Source organism: Sinocyclocheilus rhinocerous, unplaced genomic scaffold (genome assembly GCF_001515625.1).
Source record: "Sinocyclocheilus rhinocerous isolate Xijiao unplaced genomic scaffold, SAMN03320098_v1.1 scaffold1281, whole genome shotgun sequence".
Classification (NCBI taxonomy): Eukaryota; Metazoa; Chordata; class Actinopteri; order Cypriniformes; family Cyprinidae; genus Sinocyclocheilus; species Sinocyclocheilus rhinocerous.
The window spans coordinates 65,588-81,148 of NW_015637000.1; the positions used below are offsets into that span (position 1 = coordinate 65,588).

Sequence of the window (15,561 nt, forward strand, 5' to 3'; positions counted from 1 at the left end):
TTCGCTCTCTCTGTCTGGGTGATGTACTTCAGAATTCACGGGTCCCAACCTGTTTGTTATGGTGTAAGGGCCTTGCCACTTCGCTAGTAGTTTGCTTGCCGACGTAGGCAACAACGTAGCACCTTCTGGCCAGGTTGGTACTGACGCATACGGGCCTTCTGGTCATACCAGCTCTTCTGGGTCTGCTGGGCTTGCTGTAAATTGGCTGTAGCTTCTTCTCGATAACGCTCCAAGCATTCTCTCATCTCCAAAATGTAATGGATAATGTTAGTCCCATTGGGTTGTCTTGCTGGTGCCTCCCAGGTTTTTCGCAACAGGTCGAGGGGTCCCTGAACTTGCCACCCGTACAAGAGTTAAAATGGGGAAAAGCCTGTTGATGCCTGTGGCGTCTATAGGTGAACAGCAGGAAGGGTAGCTACTTATCCCAATCTTGCCCTGTGTCTGTAACAAACTTCCACAGCATAGACTTCAGTGTCTGATTAAACCTCTCCACGAGGCCGTCAGTCTGAGGATCGGCTTTTCTTCCCCATCAAACTCCTGAGCCAGGACAGCTCCGATTCCATTACCTGAAGCATCTACCCAGACCAAGAATCGTTGAGTGAAATCAGGGTTTTGCAGAACAGGGCTTGTGCACAACTTCTCTTTCAGCTGAGAGAATGCTCGCTCATAAGACTCAGTCAAGGGAACATGGTTCTTTACTGCCTTGGCCAACAGGTCAGTTAGCGATGAAGCAATGGAGGCAAATTCAGGGATAAACCTCCGGTACCATCCTACTAGCCCCAAGAATGACCGCACCTCCTTTTTGGTTCTGAGTCTAGGGCTCCTTTGAATGGCCTCCACTTTGCTGACCTGTGGCTTCAGTTGTCCATGGCCAACAACATATCCAAGGTAGCTGGTTTCTTCTCATGCCTATCGGCATTTCCCTATGTTTAATGTGAGTCCAGCCCTTTGGATCTTTGCGAGAACATCATGAAGGTTTTGCAAGTGTGCGTCCCAGGTGTCGCTTTAGATGATGACATCATCCAGGTATGCAGCAGCCCATCCTTCAGAGCCATGCAGGACTCGGTCCATCAGGCACTGGAATGTGGCAGGTGCCCCGTGCAATCTGAACGGTAACACCGTGAACTGATATAGTCCCAGGAGTGTCCGAAACGTTGTGTAAGGTTTAGAAGCAGGGTCCAGGGGCACCCTGAACTTGCCACCCGTACAAGAGTTAAAATGGGGAAAAGCCTGTTGATGCCTGTGGCGTCTATAGGCGAACAGCAGGAAGGGTAGCTACTTATCCCAATCTTGCCCTGTGTCTGTAACAAACTTCCACAGCATAGACTTCAGTGTCTGATTAAACCTCTCCACGAGGCCGTCAGTCTGAGGATGGTATGTACTGGTCCTGACGCCACCGATGCCCAACTGCTGACGAAACTGTGTCATCAGGTGCGACGTGAAGTTAGTTCCTTGATCAGTGATGATCTCTTCAGGTATTCCAACTCGAGAGAATAGCTGGACTAGAGCTTGGATGACTTTGGACGTGGTGATGGATGACAAAGGGAAAGCCTCAGGGTATCTTGTAGCATAGTCACTGTTGACTAAGATGTACTGGTGCTCCGCACGGCTTCTCTCGAGTGGTCCCACAATGTCCATAGCAATCCGTCGAAATGGCTCGGTGATGATCAGCAATGGCTGCAGGGGAACCTGGCTCTGTTGATGAACAATACTGGTCTTTTGACAGCTAGGGCATGTGGTGAAATGTGTATGCAAGGGCCAATAAAAACGTGAACTTAGTCTGGTATATGTCTTTTAATGTGCTAAATGTCCAGCCCAAGGAACAGAGTGCGCAAGGTTCAAGACAAGCTGCCGACAACATACAGGTAATACCAAACGTTTAGGGTGTAGGCAGGGTGTATTTTTGCAGTTTTGTCCGATGCTTGACACAGTTGACAGGAAGAGATAACGCGTATGACCGATTCATCCATCCGCGGCCACCAGTATAGATCACGTAGCCACTGCTTCGTGCGTACTATGCCCTGGTGCCCCTCATGTGTAAGCATCACTAACCTATGATGTAAGGACACAGGTGCAATGAGACGTGATCCCATCAGGATGAAGTCGTCCATTGCAGATAATTCGTATCTGTTTGTGGTATGGCAGCAAAAGGGGGTCAACGTGTGAAGATGAGCGCGGCCAGCCTCTCTGAATTTGTTCGCGCAGCTTGCACATCTCAGGACAGGAGGAAGAAGCAGCTGCAAACTCTTTCGGAGTCACGTCTGTCAGCGCAGAGGTAAGCAAAGCTACTTGCTCTGGCTCAGTATCTGAATCATTTCCCAGGGGTTCATAAGGTAGAGGGAGACGGGACAGACAATCGGCAGTGAAGTTATGACAGCCTGGTCGGAAGATCACTTAGTAATTGAAACAAATTATGTCCTCCATTTCTCGACCGCCCAAACGCAAGTGAGCGCCTCCTTTTCCACGTTCAAATATTTGCGTTCGGCTGGGGTAAGTGTTCTTGACGCGAAGGCCACGGTGCATTCAGAATTATCAGGATGTATTTGTGAGAAAACGGCCCTGCGGCCATAATCAGATGCATCAGTCGAGATGAGTGTAGGCAGATCAGAGTTGTAAAGGGCCAAAGCAGGACTATTAACAAGTAACTCTTTGACCGAAGTTAAACTGTTCTGTGCTTCTTCCGACCAAGAGAACTCTGCGTCATTTTGCAAACAGGCACGTAATGGATCAACCACAGAGGAAAAATTCTGAATTAATTTACTGTAATAAGACAGCAGGCCAAGGAACGAGTGCAGCTTTACGGCATCTGTAGGAGCCGGAGCCTGGGGACCTGGCAAAAATGGAAAAAACCGTTGTGTGTAATGAAAGCAGTTAAATCTCTACTATCTGGGTGCAACACGACCTGATGGTATGTGCTTTGAAGATCAATGGTCGAGAATACTATAGCTCCATTAAGTAGTGAGAGCAACTCCTCCATATGTGGCAATGGTCTGACAAATATCATCACAATTAGAACGACTCTCCACAGTGTCAAATCTACAAAAAAAAAACATTCATATCATTATCAGGTGCAGAAAATTGTACTTTCCCATATCTCTTAACATGCCTGCCCATCACTGTATTTAATCCATCCCATGCTTGCCGTATATTTCCTTTTGTAAATTTCTCCTCAATCTTTTTTTACACCCACTGTTTAGCCAGAGAGAATATTGCTTGTGATGTTGTTGAGGTGTAGTGGCCAGACCCAAATAAGACACAGGATGTACACTAAATATTTTTTTCTTTACACTAGCAAACCTGTTTATTTACAATATCTTCAAATGTATTTGTTTTGTCTGTTACTGTTCATCGCAAAGTCAAATACAATGAAAATACAATGTTTTGAGAAAGCTTGCATTTCTATTTATAGTGAAAATATACACTCACTGGCCACTTTATTAGGTAGACCTTGCTATTACCAGGTTAGAACCAATTTTGCTTTCAGGACTGATTTAATTCTTTGTGGCATAGATTCAACAAGGATTTTCATCCAAGATTTTGGTCCATGTTGACGTGATAACATCATGTAGCTGCTGCAGATTTGTCGACTACACATCCATGATGCTAATCTCTCATTCCACCACATCCCAAAGGTGCTTTGGGATTTGATGACTGTGGAGGCCATTTGAGTATAGTGAACTCATTGTCACGTTCAAGAAACCAGTTTAAGATGATCTGAGCTTTGTAACATGGCGTGTTATCCTGTTGTAAGTATCTATCACAAGATGGACATGGTCAGCAATGATACTCAGGTAGGCTGTGACGTTTAAACAATGCTCAATTGGTACTAAGGGGCCCAAAGTGTCCCAAGAAAATATCCCCCACACCACTGCACCACCATCACCACTTAAAAAAAAGGAAAGATTGATACATACTTTCATGCTGTTTATGCCAAATTCTGACTCTACCATCTGAATGTCGCAGCAGAAATTGAGACTCATCAGATCAGGCAGCCTTTTTCCAATCTTCTATTTTCCTGTTTTGGTGAGCCCATGCGATTTGTAGCCTCGGTTTCCTGTTCTTAGCTGACAGGAGTGGCACCTGGTGTGGTCTTCTGCTACTGTAGCCTGTCTGCTTCAAGGTTCGACCTTGAGATGCTCTTCTGCATACCTTGGTTGTAACGGGAGCTTATTTGAGTTACAATGGCCTTTCTATCAGCTCGAACCAGTCTGGCATTTTCCTCTGACCTACTGGCATCAACAAGGCATTTTTGCCCACAGAACTGCCACTCACAGGATATTGTCTCTTTTTCGTACATTCTCTGTAAACCCTAGATATGGTTATGCGTGAAGATCCCAGTAGATCAGCAGTTTCTGAAATACCCAGGTCAGCCTGTTCGGCACCAATAACCATGCCACATTCAAAGTCATTTATAACACCTTTCTTCCCATTCTGATGCTCTGTTTGAACTTCAGCAGATTGTCTTGACCATGTCTACATGCTTAAATGCATGTAGTTGCTGCTATGTGATTGGATTAGATATTTTAGTAAGGGATAATCACTTTCAATTTATTTTAATTTTGCAACAGAGCAAACAACAATCAGACGTTTCGGCAGCAAGCCTTCTTCAATGAACAAGAATATGATGTTGCTGATTGATCTACGCACCCAAGACTAAAGTTGAGTGCAGTGAATTGTATTTTTTTCTGGATTAGATATATGCAAAAAAAAATCATTAATGAGCAGTTGGACAGTTGTACCTAATAAAGTAGCTGGTGAGTTTACATTGAATATGCATACATACTGTATATACATTATTTGTGTACATACATATGAGTGCTATGACAAACTCCTGTGGCCTCAACTGCACACTGAACATACAAAAGACACAAGATAGAAGTGTTTTACATTTGTCATATCCATGTGCCTGTTTGTTGCTGCCGTGTGTTTTGAGTTTGAGCTCCGTCAAGTTAATTCTTTATCGTCTATTTTTTCTTAAGATACATTTTATACATCATCATTTTCGTTTCTATAACGTGTGAATATATCCCCAGAACCGCTGCTTCGCTCCCCTCCGCGAGATGGAATGCGACGCTGTGATCGTCGGAGTGTCCATCGTCCGGCACGTCCGTGCTACGTTAGCTGAAGGTAAAGTCGACGATCATCGTGTCTGGACCGCTTCCCACGTATCGACGAGGACACGAAAGGTTCAGTATACTTTTTGCTTTAAATGAATGGTTATTGTCATGGTGTAATGAACAGAAACTGCTCTTTATTAATAATTTGAATCTTTTCTGGGAGCGTCCAAGGCTTTTTTGCACTGATGGCCTGCACCCCAGCAAAGTCGGAGCATAACTCCTGTCGGACAACTTCTCCAGGATGCTACGCTCCATATGACTAGTAAGTCAAATCTCAAATAACTGCTATGATGACTTGTGTTCTACCCGCTTAAATGATAGAAGTACTTGTGCTGTCCAATCTATAAAGACTGTGTCTGTTCCCCGAATAGTGAGGTCAAAATATAAATTTAATGCAGGATCTAGAAAAAATCTTATCGTGATTAAACCAGAAAAATGTAAAATAAATTAACAAAAACTATTTTTAAAGTTTGGGCTCCTAAACATTAGATCACTCTCTCCCAAAGCAGTTATTGTAAATGAAATGATCACTGATAATCGTTTTGATGTACTCTGCTTGACTGAAACCTGGCTAAAACCTAATGATTATATTGGTCTAAATGAGTCTACTCCACCAAGCTACTGTTATAAGCATGATAAGCATGAGACTGGTCGTGGCGGCGGTGTTGCAACAATATATAGTGATATTCTCAATGTTACTCAGAATACTCAGAAGACACTGGTCGTGGCGGCGGTGTTGCAACAATATATAGTGATATTCTCAATGTTACTCAGAAGACAGGATACAGGTTTAACTCATTCGAAATACTAATGCTTAATGTTACACTGTCAGATATGCAAAAGAAATCTATCGTATCTCTTGCTCTGGCTACTGTGTATAGACCACCAGGGCCATATACAGATTTCCTAAAAGAATTTGCAGAATTAGCAGAAGACCTATTGGTTACTGTTGATAAAGTGGTAATTGTCGGAGATTTTAACATTCACGTTGATCACGTTGATGATGCATTAGGACTTGCGTTTACTGACCTAATAAACTCTTTTGGAGTCAAGCAAAACGTCACCGGGCCCACTCATCGTTTTAATCATACGCTAGATTTAATTATATCGCATGGAATTGATCTTACTGATAATGGTATTGTACCTCAAAGTGATGATTTTACTGACCATTTCCTTGTATCGTGCATGCTGCGTATTACTGATATTAACTATATGGCTCCGCGTTATCGTCAGGGCAGAACTATTGTTCCAGCCACCAAAGACAGATTCACAAATAACCTGCCTGATTTATCTCAACTGCTCTGTGTACCAATAAGTACACATGAACTAGACGAAATGACTAGCAACATGGGCACTATCTTCTCTAATACATTAGAAGCTGTTGCCCCCATCAAATTGAAAAAGGTTAGAGAAAAACGTACTGCGCCATGGTACAACAGTAATACCCATTCTCTCAAGAAAAAAACTCGTAGTCTTGAGCGCAAATGGAGAAAAACGAACTTGGAAGTTTTTAGAATTGCGTGGAAAAACAGTATGTCCAGCTATAGACAGGCTCTAAAAGCTGCCAGGGCCGAGCATATCCACAAACTCATAGAAAATAACCAAAACAATCCAAGGTTTTTATTTAGCACAGTGGCTAGATTAACAAATAACCAGACACCACCCGATCTAAATATTCCCTCACAGTTTAATAGTAATGACTTTATGAATTTCTTCACTGATAAAATAGATAACATCAGAAATACAATAACAAATGTAGATTCTACAGCGTATAATACTTCAGCTTCATTCATCGCACCAAAAGATAAACTGCAGTGCTTTACAACTATAGGACAGGAAGAGCTAAATAAACTTATCACTGCATCTAAACCAACAACATGCCTGTTAGATCCTGTACCCACTAAATTACTGAAAGAGTTGTTACCTGTAGCAGAAGAACCGCTTCTCAATATTATTAACTCGTCGTTGTCTTTAGGTCACGTCCCAAAACCATTCAAGCTGGCGGTTATTAAGCCTCTTATTAAGAAACCACAACTAGATCCTAGTGAACTGGCAAATTACAGACCCATCTCAAATCTTCCTTTTATGTCTAAAATTTTAGAAAAAGTTGTGTCCGCTCAATTGCGCTCCTTCCTGCAAAAAAATGATCTCTATGAAGAATTTCAGTCAGGTTTCAGGCCCCACCATAGCACAGAAACTGCACTTGTTAAAATTACAAATGACTTGCTTCTTGCGTCAGACCAAGGCTGTATCTCATTGCTAGTTTTACTTGATCTTAGTGCTGCGTTCGACACTATAGATCATGACATACTCATAGATCGATTACAAAGATTTGTATCGTGAAAAGCACTGTACAAATACACTTGAATTCAATTGAATTAAATTAATGTTTGTGTGTATGTTTTGTGGTCATGCGTGTAGAGTTTAGAGAAAAAAGCCATATTTTCAGAAATTGTAAGCAATTGAAAAACAAAACAAAAAAGAAAGAAAAAAAACTTTAACTGTTGTGCCAAGCTGAAAAGCCTATTGAAGGTTTTGTCAACAGCAACTCAAAGAGGTGAAAGACCTCATCCTCTTTTATCTTACAACTCTGAGCATGTGTAACCACAGAGGAATGAAACACTATTCAACCACATCACCAACAATGCACAAAAAAAAGGAAATAAACAGAGAGCACTGGCTCCTCCTCAACTCAAATACCAGCCCAAAGCACTATATCCAGTACAAGAACTGCCAGAAAGATGCGCAATACCTAACTTGTGTCGATACACAAACACCACAGTACTCAGCAACTACCATTAAACTAGAATAATTCATTTAAAGCAGGGGTGCCGAATCCTATTCCCGGAGATCTACCTTCCTGCAAAGTTCAGCTCCAACCCTGATCAAACACAACTGAACCAACTAATTAGGATCTGAAGGAGTACTTGATAATTACAGACAAGTGTGTTTGATCAGGGTTCGAGATGAACTCTGCAGGTAGTTAGATCTCCAGGAACAGGATTGGGCACCCCTGAGCTAAAGCATTCTTAAAGTTGGGTTACACGCATATTTGCGCAAATGAAAATGAACTTTCACAGAAAAACAGTCCTGGCACTCCAATCATTGCTAGTAGTGAAAGGATCTAGAAAGAGCCTCTGTTTCTGTTTTAGTCCAATTCAGTGGTTTAATGGTTTACACATCAGATGTCTTCAACCATGCTTCTGTAGACACTGTCCTGCAAAGTTAATTTCCTACTTCAACACACCTGTCTGTGATTTTCAGGGGATCATGAAGACATTGATTAATTGATTCAGGTGTGTATGATTAGGGTTAGAGCTAAAATCTGCAGGAAAGTGGGTCTTCAGGAGCAGGGTTGAAGAGCTCTGGTTTACATGGGCTACAACAGGGCTGCTCAAACTTGGTCCTGGAGGGCCGGTGTCCTGCAGAGTTTAGATCCATCCCCAATTAGACACACCTGAACCAGCTAATCAAGCTCTTACTAGGCATACTAGAAACCTCCAGGCAGGTGTGTTGAGGCAGGTTGGAGCTAAACTCTGCAGGACATCGGCCCTCCAGGACCGAGTTTGGGCACCCCTGGGCTACAACATAAAGGGCATTACACCAGATGCCCGTTTCAGAAAGGAAGTTAAAGGGTTAGTTCACCCAAAAATGAAAATAAGCTTGTGTTTTACTCACCCTTGAGGCATCCTAGGTGTATATGACTTTCTTCTTTCAGGAGTTATATTAAACATTGTCCTGACTATTCCAAGCTCTATCATTGCAGTCAGCGGGTGTTGCAGTAGAACAGTCCACAAGTCGTCAAATAAAGCACGCGCATCCATAATAAAATGTGCCTCACATGGCTCCGGGGGGTGAATAAAGGCCTCTTGTAGCGAATCCATGTGTTTTTGTAAGAAAAATATCCATATTTCAAACGCAATAAAGACTTTTCTCTCACTTCCGGTATCTGTAGAAAATGCATCTTGATTTAAGAATCTTTAGATATTTTGACTGGAAACAACAAGACAAATATACTAAGTAAGAAAAGCATTTTTTGCAGTACAGGTACATTCATTCATTGCACATATTTTCATCATGCAGAAAGTGACAAAAACGGCATGTCCTCTTATACTGAATCCTGTAGATGAGGCGGCTGCATCAATTCATAGGGAGTTGCATTTCATCGGGAGAGGATTATTTAGATTTTTTTTTTTTTTTCCATATTCACATGCATATTTATTTGAGCAGTACCATTTTTAAATGGTAGATTTCTAGATAACATCAGGGATGCAGAGAACATTAATAAGGTCGCTGTATGCAGAGCGTGAGAAAAGTGTGTCACGCTTTCTTATAATATTTGTGTAGTTTCTTTGGCACAAACCCATCGAAAAGGAAGCTGATTATATGGAATGGAAGGATGCCAGATGGAAGGGTAGTTTGAGATATATGCCGTTGTCACAATACACTGCCGGAAGGAATGAAGGAGCCGTGGATAAACACAACTGTCATTTATTAAATCCAACACACAGGGTAAATCCACACTTGGTAGGGAAAGAAGACACGTACACAACTGGTAGACCCGACAAACACAGACTGAACAGACTGGGGCTTAAATACACAGGATAACGAGAGTGTTACCGAATACACATCGGATAACAAGGGAATTGGGAGGAACACAGGTGAACAGAATGACTAATTAAGAGATAACGAGGACAGGAACAGGAATGAACAAATAAGGACACATGAGGGAGAAACTGGGTCAAGGAGAGAACATGGAGAGCAAAAACACACACAGCCAGGTCCAAACTCCTGACAGCCGTAACCATCACCACAGCTGTTCAATGTATTTGGTCATCTTTATTTCCTACAAATACAAAAGCTATTATTTTTCCTGTTGGATTTTAATATTCTTCCAATACTTGGTATTGTGGCCATCTCCTCTTCATCTGTTCTTCATTATTTTGCGAGCCTTCTTGCTGTTGGTTAAGTAGAAGTAAAATGTTAATTTCATTACTCTAATTAAGAAATGCAACCGTTTGGATTAGAGAACATTTAATTATGTGGAGAGAGCATTATACTCTGCTGCACATTAAAATAGACACTGAATGATATTCATATAATGTTTATAAAACATTATAAACATTATATAAATATCATGTTTATAATGTTTTATAAACATGATATTTATAAAACATTTATAAAATGTTTGTAAAGTCATGTAGCCTACACCCATGAACCTTTTATGTTTAAAGCTTTACCTGATTGAATTATGTTTTTATACTTCATGTTTAGATGCTTTTTTTCCTTTGGCCTGTGGGATACCATGAAAATTAATATTAGTTCAATAATTTACCGTTCTGCCAGTGTTTACCTTTGATATTATTACAGTAATTAAGAATAAAAGTTAAGTATTGACACGGAAGTATGCAGACATCTTTTTGTCGGGTGCTGTTGCCATGGTGAATCATAATTTCAGAGCTCCATTGATCATGGCTTTTCATAGTCATGGTGCACGTGCTAAACTCTGAGTCAATCTACTCAGAGTTGATTGAACTAACTCAATTCAGCTGTTCTGATACCGAAAACTCAGAGTTTCCCATCTCAGGGTAAGTCAACTCAGAGTTCAAGTTTCAACTCAGACTTGGTTGAACCTCCCTATTGAAACAGGCCCCAGAGCTGGTACAAAAGAAAGAATGTTTATTTTACAAAAATGTATGCACATGATCGACAAATATAAAATGGAAAGGAATAGTAAAAGCACAGATACATTGTATCTGCTCTCATTCAGTGGAACCTCTCTGACTGAAACCAGTGCATCTTTCAACATTTCTTATAGTCTGCGACTACTGAACATAACATGCTTTGTAACACTACCATCCATTTGCGGAGGTTAATGACATCTGAGAACTTCAACTTAACTGTTCTTCTTTGTTGAACCTCAATGTGTCACACTAATATTACAAAATGTGTCATAGCCACGTCATGCATATAATTTGTACCACAAACCTTTGACATTCACAAACACGCAACCATCATATGAAATGACAGGTTAGAGAAGCAACTAATTTCATGATTCATATTAGATCATCTCAGCTGTACATGCAATGGTAAGAAACTGAAAAATCATCAAGTAAAATAATAGTATGAAAGATTGTTTTACATACTTGTACTTTTTAATGTTTGTCATTTGTTTAAAAATAATGAGATTGTTGCTATTGTCAATTTTATGAGGAAGTTACTGGTACAATACCAGGACATTGTTCTAATTATGTAAAATTTAAGACCATTAATGTTTGACAAACAGATTTATTTATTTTTTTCTCTCACTACAGATCATGGGGCAGATGCAGGTTTACCTTGTTGTTTTCTGGGCTTTGCTTCTCATGACCATTTCTGGAGAGGATGACATAAGTGCATCAAAAGAGTGTGAGCATGCTCCCTTTGTTCCAGGATACAATCTTGCCGGAGAAGGATTTGATGTTGTGACCATGGAGCGAAAAGGTTCTTATGTGATCAACATAGAAAAATGGGATTTAGGAAACGGCACTTGTAAATTGGCAAAAAATGATTACTTCAATGGAATAAATCAGAAGCTACCAGCTGCAGTTGTAGACTGGAGGTCCTTGCCAAAATGTTCGATGAAAGTCTCCAGTCAGATCTTTGAATCAAGTGAAGCACTGGTCAATGATTCATCATCAGCACTCTCAGTCGGCTGGAAAGTTGGTTTAGATGTCAAGGTTGCTGGAGCTGTGGTTGGAAGCACTCATTCTAGGGAAGCAAAATTTGCAATGAGAAAATCAAAAGAAGACAAATACAGTTTCACCAAACATGAAGTTGCATGCGACTTTTACAAGTGAGAGAGCTGGGTTGTTTTTCCTTATACTGTTAGAAAGACCATGATAGGGGCGTTGTAACGTTTTGGCTGTAGTAAGGAATCGCACAATGAAGGAATACATACAGGAATCAACTTTAATAGAAATCTCATAGGAAACACGTAGAGAAACAACAAAACATAAAATGTAAACTAAAATGGACAGGGACTAGAAGGAACTAAGGATATTTAAACACTGGGATTAACAAGATAATTAAGAAGATAACAGGTGGGCAGAATTAACTAATCAGAACAAAGGAAAACTGGGTCACAGGGAAAACACAATGGAACACATAAAGACCATACAATGTTACAGGCGTCATGCACATTTTTTTATTTAATTTTTTTTAAAGGGGGCACCTGTTCTGGCACTTTTTCCTAAGACTGAGAGTCATGCTAGTCTAGAGGTGTAATTTTGAACTGTGCATTGGGGCAGCATTCATATCTTGATGCAGCTTTTTATAATGAACCAAGCAAAACTGCAAGTGAACTCCACTGCCAGTGATCGCCCTGCAGTTCTGTGTATGAAAAACAGCAGAACTGATTTTTTTATTTAAAATAAAAACTTTACATAAACTTTCCCTGTAATAGTCACTGCAATGTCTTTAGAGCTAATTATATGGCCAACTTTTGAATTATACTTGAATTATATTTTCAAATTTATGACACTATTAATTACAATAATCGTGGAACATAATTATCAGATGTAAATATATTTATTTTATGTCTTTTGGACAATGCATTCAAAATTCATTTTACTCAAACTTTAGGGAGTGTGTGCTTGGTTTGAAAGGGTATGATGCCTCTGTTCATGACTATGAAAAGAACTGAAAACATTAATTGTAAATTGTTCCCGCTTTGATCTCGCTGAATTCAAAAACGTTTACTGTTTCTTTACAGATATCGTGTAGCTGAAAAGCCTCCTCTTCATGCAGTTTCTTCAAGCTATCAAATCACTCCCTGCATCCTACGATCCAGACGCATACCGCAACCTGATCACCACATATGGCACTCACTATACCACAATTGTCAATTTAGGAGGGCAAATGAAAGCCATAACAGCAATCAAAACCTGTCAGGCAGCAGTGAGTGGACTTACAGACACTGCGGTGAAGGACTGCTTGGATGTGGACGCTTCTGGTTCCTATAATGTAGCTACTTTGAACGCAAAGACACATTTTTGTCAAGAACAGAAGAAGAAGATGGGCACAAATGAAAGTTCAGCTCCATGTTCAGTGAGCGTCAGACAGAGATTATTGGAGGAAACATAAATGGAGAAGATCTGCTTTTTTCTGGTTCATCACACCCAGATTCCCTTAAAAAATGGATTGAGTCTTTGAAGAGTCTCCCTGACATTGTGCATTACTCTCTGAAACCCCTCCATTTCTTACTGAGTAATAAACACCCTGCAAGGAAAGGACTGAAGAAAGCTGTTGAAGAATACATCATTCAAAATGCCCTCATGAAGGTTTGCTCTAAGCCTTGCAAGATTGGCAGGAAGTGCAGCGCAAGAGACCGATGTGCTTGTGTTTGTGAAAGTAGTCAAATTATAAAGTCTAACTGCTGTCCAGCTGAAAAAGGACTTGCCACCCTGAAAGTCTACAATCTCAGAGCCAAAGGTCTGTATGGAGATAAATTTACACAAACAGATGGTTTTGTATTAGTTTCATATGGCACGCAAATCAAGCGCACTGAGACCATTGATGATAATGATGATCCACGTTGGCCAGAAACATCTGAGTTTGGTCCTATTAAGATCAGAATGGCCAATAAACTAACATTTGAAGTATATGATGCAAACAGCTACTGGAACAGCGATCTCCTTGGTTCATGCTCTTTTGATCTTAGAAATGGTGTTGTGACTAATGCTTGTGTTTTTACATATGGCACCTTCTTTTTTACCTATGAAGTGAAATGTGCACCCAGTCTGCAGGGCCCACAGTGTAATGAACACAAACCTTCTCCAATGGCTGCCCCTCTGACTGATATTTTCAGCTCAAGAAATGGTGTTCTGGTTAAAGACCTGCAGAAGCTTGAATTAGCTCACAGTAACTCAGATAAATTTAAGAACGCTTACGGACAGCAGACAGAGCAGTAAGATTTATTCTTATACAGTAAGATGCATTAAAATAGCCATAATCTTGCAAAGCTTCATACTAATTGCTTAGATAAATTTGCTCAGCTCTTTTAATTTCTATTAATTTTCTTTGTATTTTGTTTTAATAAAGCATTTGCAAACCCAGACCTGTGTTATTTCTTTATTTTTTGGAAAGAGAAACTTTCAGAAATTGTTGAAACTGACAGCTGCCCTGTAAATGATCTGCAACTGAAAACTTATCATTTGTCATTGTTTTAATGTAATGACTCATTTGAATAAAAAAGTATTTTAATTATTCAACTAAATATCACTTAAAGGGATAGTTCACCTACATTTGAAAATTCTGTCATAATTTACACACCCTCGAGTTGTTCCAAACCTGTATCAGTTTCTTTCTTCTGTTGAACATAAAAGAAGATATTTTAAAGAAATAATCATTTTTGGGTGAACTACCCCTTTAATGAAGGACTTTTTGCAAAATTGTGGCTGAGGCAAGTTCTTTTTGTCAGGTTAAACCACAGCTCTGTAAGAATCCACCCGCCGGCCAAAAAAGCGGAATCCAGTGGCCTGGTCGAAGGTTTAATCTGTATTCGGTCTTTTACTTGCGCTTCTGAATTTATCAGGATTTATTTTAAATTTTAGTATAGCTCCGTGTTCAATCTGACTCCAATTTCAAGTGATCATTAAATTTAGGCAATATTTCTAATTAAAAACTAATCACAAATATCGATTGTATATTAATTTAGATATTTGATTATTCTGGAAATCTAATACTTTCAATTATTCGTTCATTAATGACCTGGCATCGCTTAGAAATTCACTCGGCCGTTTAGTGAATTCACGGACACAAATTTGCCAGTTCTGATCTTACTCAGAGGATGCAGGGTGGTTACAATATCTTCAAGTAGGCTGCACCCTGCTCGCACACATCACAAAAAGTTTATTCTTTTTATAATCACGAAAACTACAACTTGTCAAGTCAGTGACAGTCAGAAATCAGACGGTCCCTAATGATGACCACCCGCTACATTCATTGGTACTTCGGTATGATCCGTCCTGGACACAGATTTGCGGAAACACCAGACTACAATTTAATCTACTAGAAATAATGATTACAAAAAAATCCAGAATAAATCAAAAATTAACATTTATTTTGCCAGGCATAATCAAACAATAATCAAAAAGAATAAATTCAATCAATCAATAATGAGAATACATCAATTACAGAAAATGCATTGAAACTTGGTTACACAACTGATCAGCATGAAACACAAACATAGAATAAGAAAATAACTGTAACGATTCAGTCCACTGAAGGCGAGCGTAGTGAGAACCCAAGTGCAGTTTTATTTACAAGATGTGATCCAAAATCCAAACATAATCCAAACAAGATACACAGACTTGACTTGACGAGGCATGAACAGACTTGACATGAACAGACTTGATGTGGCATGAACAGACTAGACTCACCGACAGCGGGTTACAACATCAAT

At 40.0% G+C, this 15,561-nt stretch overlaps 1 pseudogene; it reads left to right on the plus strand.

Moving 5' to 3' along the window:
• The first annotated feature begins 11,434 nt into the window (after positions 1–11,434).
• On the plus strand, positions 11,435–14,068 carry LOC107748376 (perforin-1-like; annotated as a pseudogene).
• The last annotated feature ends 1,493 nt before the right edge of the window (positions 14,069–15,561 follow it).